We start from the raw sequence: 21,081 nt of genomic DNA on the forward strand, positions 1-21,081 counted from the left end.
CTCCAAGGCTTTGTAATCTGGGCTCCTATAGTATTTCAGTTTCTGCCACTCACTGGCTCTTTTTCTTCCTTTGAGGAGAGAAAACTCTTCACTGTAACAAATTCCACCTGAGTGCTTTTTAATCACCGCACACACTCTTTGATTGATTAGGCCTCGCGAGTCCTCCTCCGTGGATTTTCTGGCGCATTCGCCGTGTCTCCAACATCTCCTCTGCTTTCTCGACCATTCAGCGATTCCTTGGCAGCCTCCTCAGCCCCGCTGTCCTCCTCCTGTGCAAATTAGCTCCTCGCAGTCCCCCTCGTCTTCCCGTAGCAGTCCCCCTCATGACGGCGCCGCCGTTAGCACCGCTCTAGGTTAGCTCCCCAGGCAGCGTGAGGAGATGGGTTAGGAGAAAGGAACGCCGGAATGGGAATTCTAATAGACGTTTCTGCGATTTATGGGAGTCCGTCCTGATATCCAAAGCATGTAGAAATCTCCCAATGGCATGCGGAGGGAGAAATTTACGACCCGAGCGCCACCCTAAAGCTGTCATCGTCGCCGGTAATTGCTCGGCTCTCGTACTCATGTGGTTTTTATACGGTGGGGAAAATTGGTTCCTGCACTTAAATGCTTCTCTGATTCAGTTGTTGCTGTGAGTCACACGCTGACAGGAGAGATGGAGGGAGAGAAGATGAATAATCAGAGAAAAAATAGTTGGTTTTATTAGTGTATTCTGATCACACGTTCTGCCGTGGCAAAAACCAGTGAGAGAAGAAGAGAAAGTTGTGTTTTTGCCATTAAATAAACAGGGGTGACACGCCTTCCTTTTTTATCTCACTGTTCTGTGGCACATTACTTTTCCCCCCATGTGTTGTTGTTGTGAGAACTAGATAATATATGCTGTTTTTTATGTTATATAAAAATTAGCTAGTTTTAAACATGTCAAATGTCTGTATCCCCTTCAAGAAGGGGCATTGAATCTGATGCATCTCAGAGGTATTGACTGTATCCTACAATTAAAATCATATGATGTCATAATTTTCACAAAATCTGTTGAATTGATATTTAGTTCACTGTAGTCACTGTAGTTGCTGCTTAATATTTTAGTGGAAACCTTGATACACTACAATTCAAAATTGAAATAAGAAAGATAAAAAAAGATTGCAAGACATTTATAATATTACAAAAGATTTCTGATTTAAATAAATGCTTTTGAAATGACTGTTCTTCAAAGAATCCGGAAAAAAGATTACAGTTTTCACAATAATATTAAACAGCAAAAACTGTTTTCTACATCGATAATAATAGGAACCATTATTAATAATTAAGCACCAATAATAATTGTGCACCAAATTAGCGTATTGGAAAGATTTCGAAAGGATCATGTGACACGGAAGACTGCTGAAAATTCAGCTTTGCCTTTGCAGGAATACATTTCTACACTTTGTGGAAATGGTCCACATCTGTCCCTCTTCTTTTCAGAATGGTGTTTTAAACATCACAAGTCTACAATAGTGAGATAGTTAAGCTATTATATCATCTGTGTCACCCATCACAACACACTCTCCCCAGCTTGTATTGTTGACTGCATCTCTTCAGAATGCTGTAATACCTTTGGATGTTTGCGGCAGGTGACCTTCAGGTCAGGCGTTATCAGTCTAACTGTTAGAACCTAGAGAGAGAGAGAGAGAGAGAGAGTAGAGAGAGAGAGAGAAAGGGAGTTGAGGGATGACAGTCTACAGAAAGGAGGAGAGAAGACTAACGCTCACTGTATTGATTTACTGCCACACACACACGCAGGCAGAATGTATTTCCCCCGGTTGCACAGCCACAACTAATGAAAATATGGGGAAATAAAATTAGAGAAGTCTATGGGTCATTGAGAGCAGAGATAGAGGGTATGTAGAGCACAGAAGTCACACACACATGCTGGGTTTTGGCCTTAATGTGATAATGTGATTAAATGTGATAATGAAAACACAAATACTATCTCACTCACTTAAAGGAGTAGTTCACTCACGCTCATGTCATTCCAAAGTGATTTTCTGTCTTCCACTGAACACAGCTAAAGAAGTTTAGAATCTCTGAGGCACTCTTTTCAAAGAATGTGAATGGCGGACACTATTGAGCTCCATGTACAACAACAACAACAAAAGCACCATAGTAATATTTTATAGTTCAGAAGACTTTGAATCAGGGCTGTCAAAAGATTAAACAATATTCGATAACCTCATATTCAATAATTGTTTGTGATATACTGGATAAGGATAAGGATTTTAAAAACATATTTACTCTAAATTTCTTTCGGAGCTTGGCTAGAAATACGTATACACATTATAACTATGGCCATGGATTTTTTTTTAAATTTTAATAACTTACATGCTTTTCTAGGTGTAGAAACCTAGCGCATTTTACTGGATTTTTTTCACATAGTAGCACAATAGACTTAAATTTCTCCGTCATTTATGGTCATACAGAAAAAATTAATATGAAAAAAGAATCTGTAAGATGTTTACTTTTGTATGTGTCCACTTACAATCAAAACAAAACATTGTGCTTTTGTAAAATAAAGAAAATAAACAGGGTGTGCTTTTTGCCTCTCCGTGAACTTTTTTTCTGGAGCACGTCTCTAAACTTAAACAAAACTCAGCGAATACTAGTCGCACAGGCATCAGCAATATATCTTTATAAACATTTAAGTGTATACATTTGAATTATCTAATTCAAAATGAAAACAAGTATTCTCTGTTTAAGTAATTTGTATGAAACCATCAAGAGTTCCAGTTTCTCAAGTGCGTGCTCATTAATTCTAATGTGACCACGCCCACGCGCGCAAAAGAGATTTACAAGCAAATCGTCCACGTGAAGGAACGCAAACCTGTAAACGCCCTCATTACCTCAAAAACAAAGCACCAAACTTCATTAGTCCTCTGCTTTTCCTTGAGTTTGGAAGACACACTGTGAGCTTACATTGAATTACCTCAGAAGAAGAAGAACGCGATTTGAAGATAAGAAAGATTTTAAGGTAAGAAATGTATTCTGAATCATATTAGTTAGTGTTATTGTTGCATAAACTTCACATTGTAGTTAAACTGACTAAAATGTATGTAATCGACGGAAACATGTTGAAATATGAACTATAGACAGGTAGGCAACCTTTAAATGCTAAATAAATATACATGTATGACACGAGAATGTCTTTATGCTCTTTAATGCCTGGTTCAGATTACACGATTTTTTTTGTCTGTTACGATAGTCACTGTGTCAGATTACGCGATTTTGACTCCTAAAATCTTGTCGTGTCGTGGACAAGAAACATGTCAGACTACACGTTGCTTCCTGACCAGTCATCGCGTGCCGTCTTTAACGACGCGCTTGATGTCATCGAGAAGGCGAAACTAGTAGCGAGTGACTTCCGGAAACGAACATAAACAAACAATGGATGAAGCGGTGAGTGTTGGCTGTCCTGTGTTCAGAAAAACTTTAAAAAAGAAAGAAAACCCGACAATGGACACGTTCCTGGATTGCTCGAAGAGGACAGTATGGGCTGTCAATCCTCCAAAGAGAACTTGAGGTAAAATATTGTTTTCTGTTACTGTTGCCACAGCTCCACGAACCTTTCCTCCATGTCATAACTCCACCTAGTAGCACAATCGTCTCTCTTTCGTTTTGCCATTTTTGAAAGTTGTGTACGGAAAAGCTTCTGTGCTCCTATTGGTCAACCTCATACATGTGACGGAACCCGTCGTGGACGACCGTAAAAAAATTAAACATGCTAGTTTTTTTTATCGTGATGTCGTGAAGCATCGCAGACGCGACGTAGGTTGTCGCCCACTATGACACACTATACGAGATGATACGATCGAATCTTGCGTCCCGACGCCCGTTGTCGTTTGCGAATCCCCACGACACCCTACGTCAAACGGATCGTGCCAAAATCGGGCTAAAATCGTGTAATCTGAACCAGGCATAATATAAAACATAGCATGGTATAAAAGTAGGCTAGTATGAGTGTTTACACTAACATGATGAATATTATAATGTATAGACCGGTGTTTACTATGAAATACTGTGTTCGTGGATATCTGCTCAAACATAGATGTTTATTATAATGTGGTAACAATAATGTTTCGAGGAGCGACTCGATCGCTTCAGTAAATGGTCTATGCGAGCGCTGTGAGTTTGGGTCACTCGCGCTGTGCATTTGAAAAGTAAACCGCGGCAAACATTAGGATATGTTTAAAAAATATATATATAAAAAAAAGGATATGTTTTTACTCCAATCTCATTTCATACCAACATTTACAAGTAACGTATGATAATCCATATCTTTCTCTAGTGTAGTGTACTGACGTGCTCCTTTTTTATGATTTATAGTTAATAACAATAATAATATTTTTTTCTTTACAGAAAACTTTTTTGGGGGAATTTTTTCAATGAGTCCTGCTGACTTAAACATTCACGTGAGACTCCGTACACGAACATGGTAAAAATAAAACAGCAAACTCCTTTGGAGATGAAAGGTAAATTTTAAATGGTAACTGTTTTAGGAATGGCACAAATGTGTGTGACTGTCGTAAAGCCCTCCTCGCGTAAAGCTTTCTTACACAACACATGTCTTACAAATTTTAAATCAATACATTGTTTTATTTGAATGTGTGGGCATGATGATTTTCACACATTTTTGAAGCAAAAATTCCAAGCTACGTGATGCAATTTTCAAAAGTCTTGTGAACAAATAATCAATATGGGTTATATGGCCTTATTTCAGTGACAAATTCTTTTAGTTTTTTCACAAACCATGCATAGACGTCATTTTCTCAAAACTAAAAACTTTTACGTACATGCTGCTTACATATTTTTGTAGCAGAGTTTGTGCTGAATACAGTGTAATCAGACTTTAGCCATGAAAATGTTATAAGTAACAGAAATAAGTACAAATGTCAGAACACATCTAGGGCCCAGAAAACAACTCAGATCCCAGAGGGTTAAAAGGCCCCTGCACCCTATTTCAGCACCACAGTTTTCTTTCTTTCTTTCTTTCTTTCTTTCTTTCTTTCTTTCTTTCTTTCTTTCTTTCTTTCTTTCTTTCTTTCTTTCTTTCTTTCTTTCTTTCTTTCTTTCTTGCTTTCTTGCTTTCTTGCTTTCTTTCTTTCTTTCTGTCCGTCTTGCTTTCTTGCTTGGTTAATAATACAAGTGGTAAACTGTAGGGCAGTGGGGTGGTCAGTCTAGGCTACATACTACATGACTAATGCATCATGTTTACAAAAACTCAGTGTCTTTATACGCTGAAGGCAACAGTCAGATAGGGAGGGAGAGGAATGGGGTTAATAGGACAGAGGCAACAGGACACGTGAGTGGCTACTGATTCCTGTCTCCATCTATGTGTGTGAGTGTCTTTGAGAGAGAGAGAGAGAGAGAGAGAGAGAGAGAGAGAGAGAGAGAGAGAGAGAGAGAGAGCGAGAGATAATGGGTTGTATACCAGAGTGGTCCACTGAAGCATACTGCTGTAGAATGGGTAACCCCTCACCCCGCAAAGTTTACGGCTACATCTCAATGCACACTAACCGAATGCTTTTAGACACAAGGCTAAAGCCACTCGTATTGCGAGAGGCAATATTTACACTCTTTTGCTTGGTTTGAACGCTTGCTGAACAACATGATGTGTGTAATTTCTGCAGAAAAAAAACATCTGACAAAAATTACACACTTCACCGTTAACTTTTCAGTCTTGTAACAAGTATAAACGGGGCTGGGTAATATAACAAAAAAAAAAGTATATCTTATCTATGTATTATGCTTTTTTAATTCTATTTCCCCTTTAATAATATATTTTATTTAAATGTATCTACATATATGTTTTAGTAAAACATTTTAACATAAAAAATAGCATGTGCCAACTTTATGTAGTGAAACATACCAGTTGTTGAATCAGAGTTTGCTGAACAACATGATGTGTGTAATTTCTGCGGAAAACAACAGAACAGACACAAAGTATACACTTCCCCTTTCACTTTTCAGCCTTGTATGAGGTTTAAATAGGTCTCGGCCATATAACAAAAACTGTATATCTTATCTATACTCTTTTTTTTAATTTATTTGTATTTTTTTACTAAAATCATTTGTTTAAATATTTCTAAAACATTTAAAAATGGTAAATAAAACCAATCGAGCCCTACAGTAAAACATATTTTTTCTTTCTAAGCTGAGATGCACTAAGCATTAAATCATTAGCCCAATATCACAAATGGTTAATTGTACATAAAATGGATGATCTGAAAAGAGCACTTTTGAGAGGTGAATGTGCATGTGTATTTGTATATGTCCACAGGCTTTAGAATTGTAAAAGGGCTTAGTGTCTGGAACCACACTGTGGAATAAAGTTTAAAAAGTTTTTTTTTTTTTTTTCATTCAGATCATTTGACTACAACTCTGTGAATCATTCTAAATCAAGGGCAAATCTGCTGTGGGTTTATAAAGTCCATTCATAGAGTGGGATACTCTGGCCATAAATTGCTCTTTGAATTGCTCTTTTTACAGCTCTCCAGGGTTAAATCACCAATTGTCCTGGTAGATTTGTGTTTGTGTGCACGTGTAGGAGAGAGATAAAATATTAGTAAAGGCCCTGGGAGATCTAACACTGACTTACAACGTAAGTGTGTGTCTGTGTGTGCGTATGAGCTGTGTACCATTTAATATTTTACTACAAAAATAGCTCCACAGAGAACAGTGCACAGTGAGGCATACAGACACAAAGAAAGAATAAATAATCTTACACATTCAATCTTACACTTACAGTTGTATTATGCATTTAAAGGCCCAGAGCTCATTCAGACACACACATACTGTATAATAGTGTTTAAAGAATAAGGCTGCATCCAGGTTTTCATACTATATATTGTTTAATTTATACTACAGTATATATTATGACATAACATAGTTAGTTGTTCTTTTGAACTTTCTTTTTTATCTTTTTTATCATTTGGTAAATAAATATAAACAACATTTATTTACACATCACACAACTATTTACAACATAGTCTCCATCTGGGGATCCACCCTCATGCAGGCCTCAAGATGTTCCCCCTGCAGCCTGTTTTTTGGACTTTTAATGGTTTTAATGGTTGAATAAAAAATTTAGTAATCAAAAAGCATGTCTAATTAATTGAAATCATGAAACTCATACAATTATTAAACTTATACAACATTTAAAAATAGATATGTCTATGACTTTTTTTTGTTTTACACAAATTCGTTGTGTTTTTTTCTGGTAATCAAATTAAGATATAAAACCTTAATTTAATCTCTTTTAAATATGAAATTAAACAAACTTTTTTTCAAACAACATGCTGCACAACGAGCTTTACTGTTCAAATTAAAACATGGAAGAAACATTTAGATTATTCCTTAAATAATAAAGTTTTGATGATAATTTATTTGTGTTAGTACTATTATTGAGACATATCTAAATTCTACTGTATAATTAATACAACTGTCACATTAATACAACGGACAATGGTAGGGGAAACACTGAATCCTGAAAAAAGTATCAAGGTTTCCTTTATTAAGCAGTACAAAACTTTTCAAAATTTGTAATTATAATAAATGCGACTTGAGAACCAAATCAGCATTTCAAAATGACCTCTGAAGGATCACGCAGCCTGTTTCCTTAATAGTGCACGGAATTTGTGGGATACTGTGGGAATATAATTAGTATTTGTGTCCTGGGGGGTTACATGCTGTTTTATTCTTAGGCCATGGATGTGCAGGAGTGTGAAAATCCCTGTAGGTGTGTGGCCGCAGATGCGTCTTCAGAATTGAAGCAGCTGAGGGGCCCGTGTGTCTTATTTGTGTGTATGTGTGTGTTTGCTCAGGGGCTAAATCTGAACACAGGTGTGTCTTTTTTAATCACACTCTTTATTAAGGACAGAGAAAGAAATATTTTTGGGCCACCGTCTAGCACCACATCACTTCCTAACGCACACAGACACATATACGCAGAACATTTTAGCTGCAAACTTCTGAAACACATTACCTCACAATGCTAATTTTCCCCTTAAGTGTCTCTTCTTGGATGAACGTAAGTAAACAGCAGCTAATTTCTTCCCTGCCCCTGAGACTTTCATACGTGACTGATTTCAGATGTGAGTACCCTGAGGAAAACTGTTAATAGATTACAGAAAGTAAACTGCCCCAGATCCTTTTGTCTCACACTTGGATTGGCTAATTTATAGATGGTAAAGATTAATTAATTGAGCTTATACCATGATCTGTCTGAATACTTGATTCTCAATAAAAACGTTTAATGCACAGGTAGTCCAAGTCAGTTGAATCACCGTTCTATATTAATGAATGCACTGTTTCATTGAAGCGCACACACGCATACGTCACTTGCAAACAGAGAGTGGAGATCGCGCTGCACACACACAGAAACATTCAGGTGCACAGAAACTTGTTATCAACACTGCCCGTGAATTTTAGTAATAAAATAGCTTCGCTATTGAGGGGCCAGCAGCCATATCACCCTGTAGCCCAAGACTGGTTTCCAGGGCTGAGCCTGGTTAGTACCTGGATGGGAGACCTTCTGGGAAAACCAGCTTATGAAAACCCCAAATTCAAAATTAGAATATTGTGAAAAGGTTTTCATAGGTGTAAGCCATAATCATCAAAATTATAATAAATAAAGGCTTGAAATATCTCACTTTGCATGTAATGAGTCTATATAATATATTAGTTTCACCTTTTACATTGAATTACTGAAATAAATGAACTTTTCGAGTTTCACCTGTATATTTAATTTGAAGAAGACATGTACAAGAGAACTAGAATATATGAAATATGTCCATAAAAACTTGCTCTACGCACTTGCTCTAGCCTCTAGAAACGCACTTGCTCTAGTCCGTATATGAACTATTATCCGCGTTACGAGCGTTGTTGAACTCATCGTGGCGCCTCCGCGCAGAAACCGCTGTCACGCGTGCACCGCATGTCTGTTCACATCTCAAAAAATGTGTTTTGGGGTTTCATGACCCTTTAAAACATCTGAACTAAAAAATATGTACCATAAAAGTAGCCTTATGCTTGAAGTCTTCTGAAGCCAAATGAAAGCTGTGTTCACAACATGAAGCCAGGTTTGAGTCACGCAAAAAACAATGATGTTTGATATAGGCTCCATTTACACAAACGCAAATTTTTCTTAATGACATTTCACTCTGTTCATCACATAACCTGTTGTATGTTTGTTGTCTACAGATGTCTTGCAATATAGCTCACACATAAAAAAAAGGCATAAATGTAAGATTGATGTTGTTGAATTGCATATAAAATTTCCATATTTGGATTACTTAGTTTTAACATTACTAATAAACTTAATGTAATGCATATTTGTCAGTCATACATAAATTAAATGGGTAAAAAACAAGTAATATTACTGCATTTTAAAAACAAAAAATCATAGATTATTATGAACTATTTGTATTTACTTTTTTGTTTAAATAATCATATTTTCAAAATGCATTTATTCAAATAGTTTAGAATCAGCATAAATCTGTTTATTGTGAAAATTGAATTTATTCGGTTAAAAGTATGAACATGGTTAAAATATTGCTAACTGTGGAACAAGCAATATACAATTAGTTAAAATGTATGAGACTGAAACAAATAGGATTGGTTGATGATAATTTTTTTTATTTAAAACACATTCTGTTTTATTAGTACTATTATAGAAATATGACCAGTTTCATTTATGTGTGACTGACAAATATGCATCACAATAAGTTAGTTTGTTTATGTAAAAACTACATGATCCAAATGGATGGAAATTTTGTATGCAATTCAAAAACATAAATTATAAATGCAGGCCTAAATATTTTTGAGTGCAATGCACATAGCATCAGTGTTGGATCTCAACAGTACCCGTTCCCATTCACATTCACATTAATTGTATGGAAAAGAGCAGCATCAGCATTTTGTTAAACAACTACTTTTGTGTTTCATGGAAGAAGGAAAATCAGTTTAGAGTTGCATGAGGGTGAGTAAAAGATAACAGATGTTTAATTTTTGAGAGAACTATTCTTATAATTGCATTCTTTTCTTACAAACCGTGCACATTCAGTAGTATACTGTAAGTACTCCAAAATGAAAAACTTTTAAAGTTTAATTTTTACTGTTTCTGGGCAGATGGGTTTGAACAGGTCTGTGAGTAAGACCTCTCGGCTTAAAACAGGATAAGTAGGGTACATATGTAATGCAGAAACAGTAATTTTAGGAATTATCCTTGAGAGTTTGTTCATGACTCAAGCTTGGGCACACATTTTCAAACTGCAGATTTGTCTCAGGCTTTAGAGCTGGCAAAACTGAGCAGGATTTGTCAAAACAGGAGGCGTGGACTTTCTGCCTTCAGAAGTAGCCCACTGGTCAAATAATTCATATATTACAGGGGGCTTAAACTACCACACACTATGAAGATAGATTTGTGCGGGAACTCAAATGTTTTTATCCTTAAATCTAGCCCAAAAATCATATAATGCCTGCATTTTGCATTCCATTTGCATGGTTTCCTATTCTATAATCATATTAATAATAGAATATGTAACTTGTGTGCAATACGTAATTAATCATTTATTATAAATTAAAAATGATTACATATATTTACATACATAACTTAACATATTTAATTAAAACAAGTTGTTTAATTTCAGCTTAATTAAAATAATTACAAACATATACCGTAATCACATCGGTTCAAATTAACATTTTGTGTACCGTATGTAGGCTATACACTTCTGTTCATAAGTTTGGGGTCGGTAGGATTTATGTGTATGAAAGAAGTCTCATGTGCTCAACAAGGCTGCATGTATTTGATAAAAATACAGTAAAATCAGTAATATTATTACAAATTAAAATAACAGTTTTATTTTAATATATTTTAAAATGTCATTTATTAATTACTCTAGTCTTCAGTGTCACACGAAATTATTCTAATATGCTGATTTGGTGATGAGGAAATATTTCTTGTTATTATCAAACTTTTAAACAGTAGTGTACGTGTAGGTGTGTGTGTGTATATATATATATATATATATATATAACTAATATACAATTTATGTAACCTATATGACTACTTCTTGCTCATACTTTGCATCAGTTCTGTAATTCATGTCAATCAGACTTCTCAGCCCTCAGTGCAGATATCGTACAATCATAATTTGATCCCATTACAAAACTAAATTTAGAGGTAGTCCATTGACCACAGTGTGTTTTTCTGATGTATACCAGACAATAGAATGTGTACTCAAGGAATCCGAGACCCACCACCTTGATGAAATCCAATCACAGGTAGCCACTAGAGACTGAGATCAGGCGTAAACGGCAATTTGTCTCGACTGACCACTTATAATTGGATCACTAGAGACAGATGTTAACACAAGAAAAAAGCTGTGTTTGATTAGGTGTGTTTGTTTAAATATGGCCTTCCTCTTTCTGTTTCATATTAAGTTCAGTGTTGTTGAACGGGTTTCATGGAGGAGAAATCAGAGCAGGTAAAGAATGTTATTCCCGCATTCATAATATTAGAACCAATTAGTATTATAAATGGCTCCTTTAGTCTCAAAGGGAAAGAGAGAGAGAGGTTGTGCCTGCCCGCTTGAGAGTTTTTTCTCTTCTTGTTAGACATGGACTTGCTATGTCTGTGTCCAAAATTCAGAATTTAAGAGTTGAGTTTCATTAGCATAAATTGTTGAAACTGAAAATGAATTGGCCACTCATCACTGGAAGTTGAATCAGAATTTTAACTGGAATTACGTGAATTTACTGAATTGCAGTTCAAATAATTTGAACAGTCCACAGATGATATATACACACACATATATTGTGGCGGAACGACTGCCTCCCCCTTATTATCAGCGCCACCCCTTAAATAGCCGTCCCCTCACCAGGTTCCCAACAAGAGTGGGTGTGAGAGAGAGGAGGGGCACGGTAACAACCAGGACTGGCAGCACATGATGAGGCAAACCTGAATCGTTTGGAGCTTCATCACCACCACTGTTAAATGCCAAGCGTGTCTCTCCTAGAGCATGCATGCTGGTGTCCTCGTTGGTCCAGGAAGGGGAACATGGAGAGATTCCCGCACCAGCATGTGGACTGAGTTGCCGGACCCGCAGTCCAGATGGGAAGCACACGTTTGGGCCGACGGGCTATGATGCCGGTCCGCCAGTCGCTGCTGTCGGACCCAGCCCCCACATCCTGAATGAAAACTGCCCCTCCTTCACGATTCCCTGGCATTACGAGGACACCAGATCCCCTGTTTATTTGGACACTTTTCCCCCTTGGACACTTTCTTTTCTTTTTGGACATGAGGCCTGATGCCACATCCACTGAGTCTGTCTTTTGCTACATATAACTGCTATATTATAACTGTATGTACAGTATATGGTGATTTGGGGCTCAAGTAATTTCTTATTATTACCAATGTTGAAAACTGTTGTGCTGCTAAATATTTTTGTAGAATCTGTGATACTTCTTTTTCAGGATTCTTTGATGAGTAGAAAGTTTGAAAGAACAGCATTTATTAGTTCATTTATTTTTTGTAATAATATAAAAGTCTTTACTGTCATTTTTGATCAATTTAACATCCTTGTTGAATAAAATGTTGTATATATAGTAGGGATGGTAAGATTCACCGATTCGCATCGGTGCATCGGCATAAAAGCTAACGATGCGATGCATTGATTTAAATAAGTGTGCATCGGATACAAGTTGGCATTTGTATCGCGATGCATATAGTTTTTAACATATCTGCATCGGTAAAAAACTATTTATTCATATATAATTATTAGTCAGCCCGTTCTCATCCCAAGGCGTCATCTAACTGACGCTTTTGACCATGCGTCAACATGCCGACGCACATGGTACCGCTTAAGCGTCAATATGAGACGCGCCTCCTAGTGGTCTAACCCTAACCCTACCCCAGACCTAAACCTACCCATAACGGAAGCGTCATCTAACTGACGCTAAAGGGTGCCATGTGCGTCGGATTTAGACGCATGGTCAAAAGCGTCAGTTAGATGACGCCCGAGGATGAGCGTCTGATATTGACGCTTAAAGGGTACCGTGTGCGTCGGCATGTTGACGCATGGTCAAAAGTGTCAGTTAGATGACGCCTTGGGATGAGAATGTGTTGTATTAGTAGATGTGCTATACTTTTACTATTTAGAAAGTGACCAATATTTTATTATGTAACTGTTAGATTGATTTCTCCTTTCTGAACTGTTGCTCAAGCGCCACTGCTGCAGCTGCTAGGTGAATATGACGTATCACAACACTACACAGACCGAGGCGCGTCCTGAATGGCGGAGCTCTATCTTCCACCAAATAATTAGAAATCCAGTGTTTGGAAACATTTTTATTTTTTTTGGAAACTGTGAAATATGTCGCGCCGCTATAAAATATACAGACAGTAGCCTACTACTAATTTAACAACAACACTTGAAGCGCAGCCGTGCATATTGTTGTCCTACTGTTAGTTTCACGGCTTCTATTGTTCTCATTTGTAAGTTGCTTTGGATGAAAGCGTCTGCTAAATTAATAAATGTAAATGGTATTCATATATATATATTTTACATTTCATACAGTATTTTTTTTTCATACAGTTATCCCTAATATTGTCACGGTGTGGTGTGGGTTGAAGAAGACTCAAAGTCCAACGGCTCCAATATATAACAAATATATTGTTATATATTATTACAAATATATTGTTAAATATATTGTATAAATACTTATAACAAACAGGGAGGCAGGATAACTCACACTGAATACAACTATTCCAAACTCAGGTACAAGGATGACATAAACACCATACATAAACGAGAACCGACCAAGACATATGGTGCGTTCTATTATTTATCCGTGTCGGAGTTCCGACTAGGAAGACAGACGTTGCCTAGCAACACGCACCAACACGCCCCCTTTCCTCGGATTTTCCCGCTCGGATTTCGGACAACCGTGAGGACACCGAGCAAGAATTCTGATACGGAATCCAAGATGGCTGTGCCCTGTGTGACTTAGTATGAATTGTTTTCATTGTTTTTGGACCGCTTTGGTTGTTTAAATGAAGATTTTAATCACTCGTATTACTACAATACCTTACTGCGTCCGTATCACTCCCTGTGGGTATGGGAATCGGTCTTGTTGTGAGTGCAATATTGAATGAAGCCTTGTTTCAAATGGGTGTTACTAACGTGGCTAGCGTTGCTAACAAAAGATAAACTAAAACATGAAATAAAGTGACAATTTTAGAAGTTCAAATGGCTGAGTTTTGATAAGTGCCTGGTACTCGGCCAGTGCTACCATAGCAACAGCTTTCCGGGTGGCGTCCATGTTTTTCTCCGACTCGGATGCGGCAAAACATACCAGAACGCTTAAAGTGGGGAAATGGCGTCATATCCGAGGGCCGAGTCGGTTCGTTGACAATAATAGAACGCACCATTACTGAACAGAAGGAAACTAAATACAGATACTAATTAACAGAAACAGGTGGCACAGATGATGACAATGACTAAACACAGTTGACGATGATGACGACAAGCAGGTGTGTAGACGAGGGATGCTGGGAAGTGTAGTGAAGAGGCGGAGACAAGACAGACTGTGACAAATATATAGACACACACACACTCACATTTACTCACCCTCATGTCATTCCAAACCCGTAAGACTTTCGTTTATCTTCGGAACACAAATGCAGATATTTTTTATGAAATCTGTTAGATTTCTGTCCCTCAATTGACAGTCTACACAACTACCACTTTGACGCTTCAAAAAGTTCATAAAGAGATCGTAAAACTAATCTATATGAATTGAGCGGTTTAGACCAAATTTTCTGAAAAGACCGGATTACTTTAAATGATGAACAGATTGAACTAACTCTTTTAGAGTTTGATGTACTAAAGGGCCTTCTTTCTGATTTTCTTTCCTTTTGGATGGCAGGTGTTTAACCATTATGTCTTATCTCTACCTAATATATCTCGTTCTATCTACTCTTTACTGTAAGTTGAGGAGAGTCTCTCTTGTTTTTGTTCTATATTATCTGTCATAGTGAGACTCAAACATGACCTTGTACCTGTTTGTACTGGCACACATCTCTCAGGACTGAGCTTACACAGACAAAATGTGTCTTTTTTGTACATCTCTTGACTCAACGTATTTGATAGTGCATAGAAGTATTTGGTGATGTGCTGGGTGAGGTGTGTAATTTGTGAGAATACTATCTTTTATGTCAGTTTAATGCACATAAACAAATTGTAAGTACGCCATTCATAGGTTGATGCTGCCTTTTGAATCAGTCTATATGTTAGCATTCCTCTCAGCGACAAGAGATTTTAAGTGTGTATTAGTTTTATTATCATGATTTTAAAACGAATTGATGTAAAGCAACTTTTTACAGAAAAACTAGTAATTAACATTGCCGTTTAGAAGCATTTAGCAACTTATTGTCACATACAAATAGAAGCTAATTAGGAAAAACGTGCATGCCTTTTAGATTTGTATCAGGCAAGTAAAAAATACAGATTACTGACTAAATAAATCTGGTGCCATCAAGGATACATTTCTGTTTGCCTGTTATAACAGTAGCACCTCAATGCAGTACATAAGATCCACGGGGAGGAGTCGGATCAAGATCCGAGGGGTGGAGATGGGTAGGATTAGGGGTGGGTTTAGGGGTTAGGGGTGTGTTTAGGGATCAGGGGGCGGAGATGGGTAGGTTTAGGTATATGTAAGGTGGGAGGAGTTGGATCTAGATCCGACTCCTCCCCGTGGATTTCATGTTCTGCAGTGAGGACCATCTCTGTTATAATGCATTTATCAGAGTATCTGAAAGTGGCAGGCTTTTAAGTCTTTTTGAAGCATCATTGGCATGACAGCCCAAATGTGGAGGAAAATCAAACTGATTGAACAGGTGCGCTTTAATTTCCGTTGGTTGGTTCTTTCCAAATAATTGTTTTGGACTTTTCATGCCTAATATTCTCTGTCTCAATGATTAAACGGCTGCTAACATTGTAGCCTCATCAGCAATGATAGCACATATAAATAGGATAGGTCCTTGTTCTGGCTTAATCTGGGTTTTATTTAGGCCTTCCATAACACTTCCAATGCTCTTCTCTGGTTCTCCTCAAACCAATACACTCTTTCTAAGATGCCTACCTTTGAATTGAATGATTCAGATTTATTTTTTGCCTTTCTTTTTCTGCCCTCTTTCTGTCCATCAGCACCAGTCGTATGATTCACTAGTCTGATTAGCTGAGCTTGTGTCCTATTATCGCTTAGATGCAAAGGCCAATTTCTTCATGCCTGTCTCTCAATCACACACTGTTACTGTTACAGGCACCAAAACTGAGTCAGACACAGCAAATGCATGACATGCCACTTATTCGCTTAATGTGTCCTGAATCACACACTGCTATACACTCTTGGGATTAATTATCAGTTTGGAGTGCTGATGATATTTACCTGGGCAGGAAAGTCATTAACAAGCAGAAAAAGTCGTATGTACACTTAGAGACTGATGGAGAGCGATGTATTTTTGTGTTGATTTATCATTATTATAATTCTTAACTTGTATGTGTGTGCAAGTGTTAAACCCAGTTTCAGGAGTATTTTTAACATCCGTTATGTTTTGTTGTCATTCCTGTAGAGCAAGTGCAGATGCTTTTGGTGTAAATATTTTAAATATATATTTCCCAGCTAAATGGTAAATTGTTCATTGTTCACTCACACTGAAAACAAATTGTGCAGAAACAATTTTCACTTGTAAATTAAACAATTACAGAGTAACGGCAAGTAACACATTTAATTAAACTGAAATTTTGAAGTAGAAAGACTGAAATAGTTATTTCTGCCGTCTGAAGCGGAATTATGTGTGCCCGTTTTCAGGTGTTTGTTCATATATATATATATATATATATATATATATATATAACATCAAGATAAATAATGGCAGAATTTTAATTTCTAAGTGAACTATTGCTATCATGTATATTGCGGATGACATTATATTTCATCAGTAAAGCTGTTGGGCCTGTTGATCCAACATCTGCGTCTCACTAAGAAAGACAATTCCATTTAATTCTTTGGCTCAGAGTGAGATCTATTCTTAAAGACACAAAAGGGGTCTTCCTCAAGGGGATGCTTATGGCCTCATAAAGACAAATCCTCCTTTGGTCTGCAGTCAATTCTTGTTGTGTTTTTTTTTTTGTCTTATTGGAGACTAAAAATGTATGTTTAAATGTAATGTGTCCAATTCTGCCTGTGCAATTTCTACTAAAGAATTATAAAAAAAATAATTAAAAAAATCCAGTAATTACAACCTACTTTAATTTGTTCATCTGGCCAGCCCTGAGAAGAGTTACCATGTGACATCGCTGTCAATCCATTACTCTAAAAGTGGTTTTGGGCAATAATATACATGTATAAAGATTGTAGGCTTGGCTTACGTCTATATGAGAACCAAGTTTAGCATCACACTGTCATGGTTGTAGCATCATGTGTATACACACAAAGATATTCCATTTTCAGTCCATGCAGTGGGACTTTGATGGTTTCGTTGGTTAAAATATAGCAGAGTAACTGTGGATGATGGCAGGAGTCAAGCAGTTTTGGGCTGTAATTAGCATCAGTGTGCCAGTAGAGCGGTGGAGATGCGAATGGGTCTTCATGCATGAAATTAGCCAGTGTTAGCAGCCCCTGTCATCAGGAGGCATTAAACATTAGCCTCAGTGGTGGCAGCCCTCCTCATCAGGAAACATAAGACATTAGCCTTACCGCTATCTGCCAAACTCATTAGACAATATGAGATGAGTAGCCACTGTGCTAGCAGCTCATGGTTAAACAATAGTCCCTAGTCTCCCATGTCACAGCTATTTTAAGTTCGCTGTCTCTACTGATAAGTGTCAGGGGTCTGGTTGCAGCAGAGAAGAAACTGGATCCATGTGCAGCAGTCTTTATTGCAAACAAACTCAAACTAACAGAAATACTCAGAACTTCAAAAACAAGAACAGAACAACCAGCAAAATAGCAATGGTAACGCAGTAACGACGACAGACCTAGAACTGGGGAAAACACAGGATAAAATACACAGTGACTAACGAGTTAATAGGCAAGACACACCTGAACACAATACTCAAATCAAAAACAGGCAGGGGACTGAGGAAGACTGAACTAATAAACAAACTGACAGCAAAAGACTAGAACAGAAATACAAATATGAATGAAAACAAACTCAAAACGTGACAGTGAGTATGAAACATACTAAAGTACCAGAGGAGATGGCTAGTCCAGTCCAGGCAGTTTGTACATAGAAATTTATCAAACAAAACTGTATTTTATTGAAATGCTATTGTTAAATTCATGATTACAGAGCACTTATTAAACGTATTAAATGTTATTATATTAAATATGATTATATTAATTAATCGCATCTCTTTAAAGTGCATTTGTGTACTTTATATATACTGTTCGAAAGTTTAAGGTTTGTACAATTTTAAGTCTCTTATGTTCACCAAGACTGTTTATTTGATAAAAAATGCAGTAAAACAGTAATATTGTGAAATAGTATTACAATTTCAAATAGCTGTTTTCTATTTTAAAGGGGTGGTTGATTATGATTTCACTTTTCTAACTTTAGTTAGTGTATAATGTTGCTGTTTGAGCATAAACAACATCTGGAAAGTTACAATGCTCAAAGTTCAAAGCAAAGGGAGATATTCCTCCCGGGTTAGTGACATCACAAACCCTACAATTTGCATAAACCCCGCCCCCGGGATCGCGATTTATAGATTATCATGACAGAAAATGCTGCAGTGATTCAGAATCAGACTTGTAATATTGTAATTTCAATGAGTTTTACTTTAGTTTATCTTGATTCCAGCCGTTCAGCCATCAAAAAGTAAAAAAACAACAAAAAACTTCTTATTTGTCTCAAAATAAATGTTGTCTGCTCTGACTAAAGTCCATGGAAATTTTAATATGCACAAACATGATGACTTAAGGCTATGCCAGAGGCCCTTTATTCATTTATCTATAGTTTCTTTCTGACTATAGCTATAACCATTTAACAGGTTGAAACTGTAAAAAATTATCAGGAGGCCTCAAATGACAGTATATTTGTTTGGTGACTGTTTGGTAATCTGGGTGTACCCTGCTGTCATTAGTAGTTAATGCAGATAACATTAAACCCACTTAAATGCATGGGCCTAGCGGCTGTTTGCTAATCACTAATGGCAAAATGCAGATCGCCATGCCAATAAGTCTCATTTAATGCACAGGGGAACCAATGGCAACACAGCCTTAACCACACTATTGATTATTGATTAGCCCATGCACATCATCCACCGTTCACACACTCGCACTGCCGGTAGCACACATTAGCTATGCCCTAAATTTATTCATCTCAGGGTCAGTACATTTCTGTCCGTAATGGTTTAGAAAGCAGCAGGTGGAAGTTGCGCTGAACATGGGGATTTCTGATAGCTGGAGAGCTGTGTTGGAAAAACGCTAATGTGTTTTTAGGCAGTTAACAAGGTCAATTGACCCCTTCTGTAGCGAGTCTAAGCCATAGACCCAGTGTGTGTGTGACCCAGGGAGAGATAAACTGACAATCTGCATGCGAGTGGACGAATCCAGGCCAAAACAGAGAGTGGGGTGAAGTGGATGCAAATTCTCAAAATCCATTCAGCATTACATTTATAAAAGAGTTGTTAATGTCTGAATTTTGGTGTAAACATCCTATTGTACCTAATTTATTTCAGTTCCCTTTAGTTCAGGTGTGTTTATCGGAGCATTTTTTTTTTCCAGACTGGCCTCGGATTTGGTTTTTATGTGGCCGTCAGTTGTATAATGCTGCATTCTACGAAACAATTGTGTTGTGAAATACTTCTGTGTAAAATGCTTTTGTCTGCTGCATCATCATCTGGCCGTGAACTTAGTGTAAACACAAGGTTATACACACACCCACACATACATGGATGTAACCCTGTGGTCTGTAGTGCTCTCACATCTAATACGTTCGCACGTCAATGATGTGTGTGTTTATGTAGTTAACGGTCTATTTGCAGTGGTCTTATAAAAGTACATAGAAGTGCTTCTCATGAATTATTGTACAGTGCATATCCCATTACAGTTAAGCATGAACACACTACCGTATGTAGAGAAAGGTTTGTTTTAATTTTTCTCGATTTATAGTTTGTTTAATTTTTTTAACAAAACGGTGATAGTAGCTTTGCACATGACGTCACGTCACTGCATTGCTGTGGCACAAGTGCAGATGGAGGGAAGGAAGTGATTTTCTACATAAGAAGTACTATCACAAACTCAAAATGCTTATGTTTTGCGTCATTTATGGTTTTCTAAAACGAGAAACCACAAGGAATATTTATCGTTTACCAAAAGTTTTGTCGCCTTTAGTGTCATTTTGCGTCTGCTTATACTGAAATTAGTACAGATAACTGAATTCTTCTAATTCACAAGCCGAAATCAGAGTCATACTTGCAAATGTAATGTTAATTATTAAACCAAGCAAAATACAAAACTTTCAAAAACACCTAGCAATGTGATTATTTTATTGAATGATAGGCAGTGGGTTTAATCAGTGACATTAATACTAGATTTGCTATTTGGCATCTTCTCGTCACCTGCACAACCTGCTTCCCTTAGTGTTTATACGAAAAAGCGTATTACATTCTCCAGTTTTCTCCCTGAATGATAATGCGAGTTCCTATGGCAATAGCTGGGTTTCAGTCACGTGATTATGATGACGCGCGAAATTCAGATGGAGGGCAGGGAGTGAAGAGCGCAATGGACGAGATGGAGGAAAGTCCGTACTGTACTACTTTACACGCTATTACAAGAGAAACAAAAAATCAAATATATGTTGGACGTGATCCTTACGTTATGAAGAGGAGCGATTTTTAAACTGAATTGAAAGATTTTCCTGCCATCGAGGCGGTAGATATCAGCAACTACCTCGTCTTACAGACATATTTTGACTTTACAAAGTTCGGAAACGTTACACGTTACACAAACATAGCCACTTAAGTTGTATTAACTCACCTT

General features: G+C 37.1%; 1 protein-coding gene and 1 long non-coding RNA gene across 2 annotated transcripts in view; one reads left to right on the plus strand and one right to left on the minus strand.

The window, feature by feature from the left end:
- The window catches only part of si:dkey-215k6.1 (transmembrane protein 132C), a 264,184-nt gene that overhangs the window by 142,853 nt on the left and 100,250 nt on the right, over positions 1–21,081 (plus strand). The gene's annotated exons all lie outside the window — the stretch shown is intronic.
- On the minus strand, positions 3,188–3,573 carry LOC130097161 (uncharacterized). Its single transcript, XR_008808260.1, has 2 exons — positions 3,495–3,573; positions 3,188–3,391 (listed from the first exon to the last, which is right to left on the minus strand). It is a non-coding gene; the product is annotated as an uncharacterized LOC130097161 (long non-coding RNA).

Source organism: Rhinichthys klamathensis, unplaced genomic scaffold, assembly GCF_029890125.1.
Source record: "Rhinichthys klamathensis goyatoka isolate OS25496 unplaced genomic scaffold, OSU_Roscu_1.1 h1tg000210l_1, whole genome shotgun sequence".
Taxonomy (NCBI): Eukaryota; Metazoa; Chordata; class Actinopteri; order Cypriniformes; family Leuciscidae; genus Rhinichthys; species Rhinichthys klamathensis.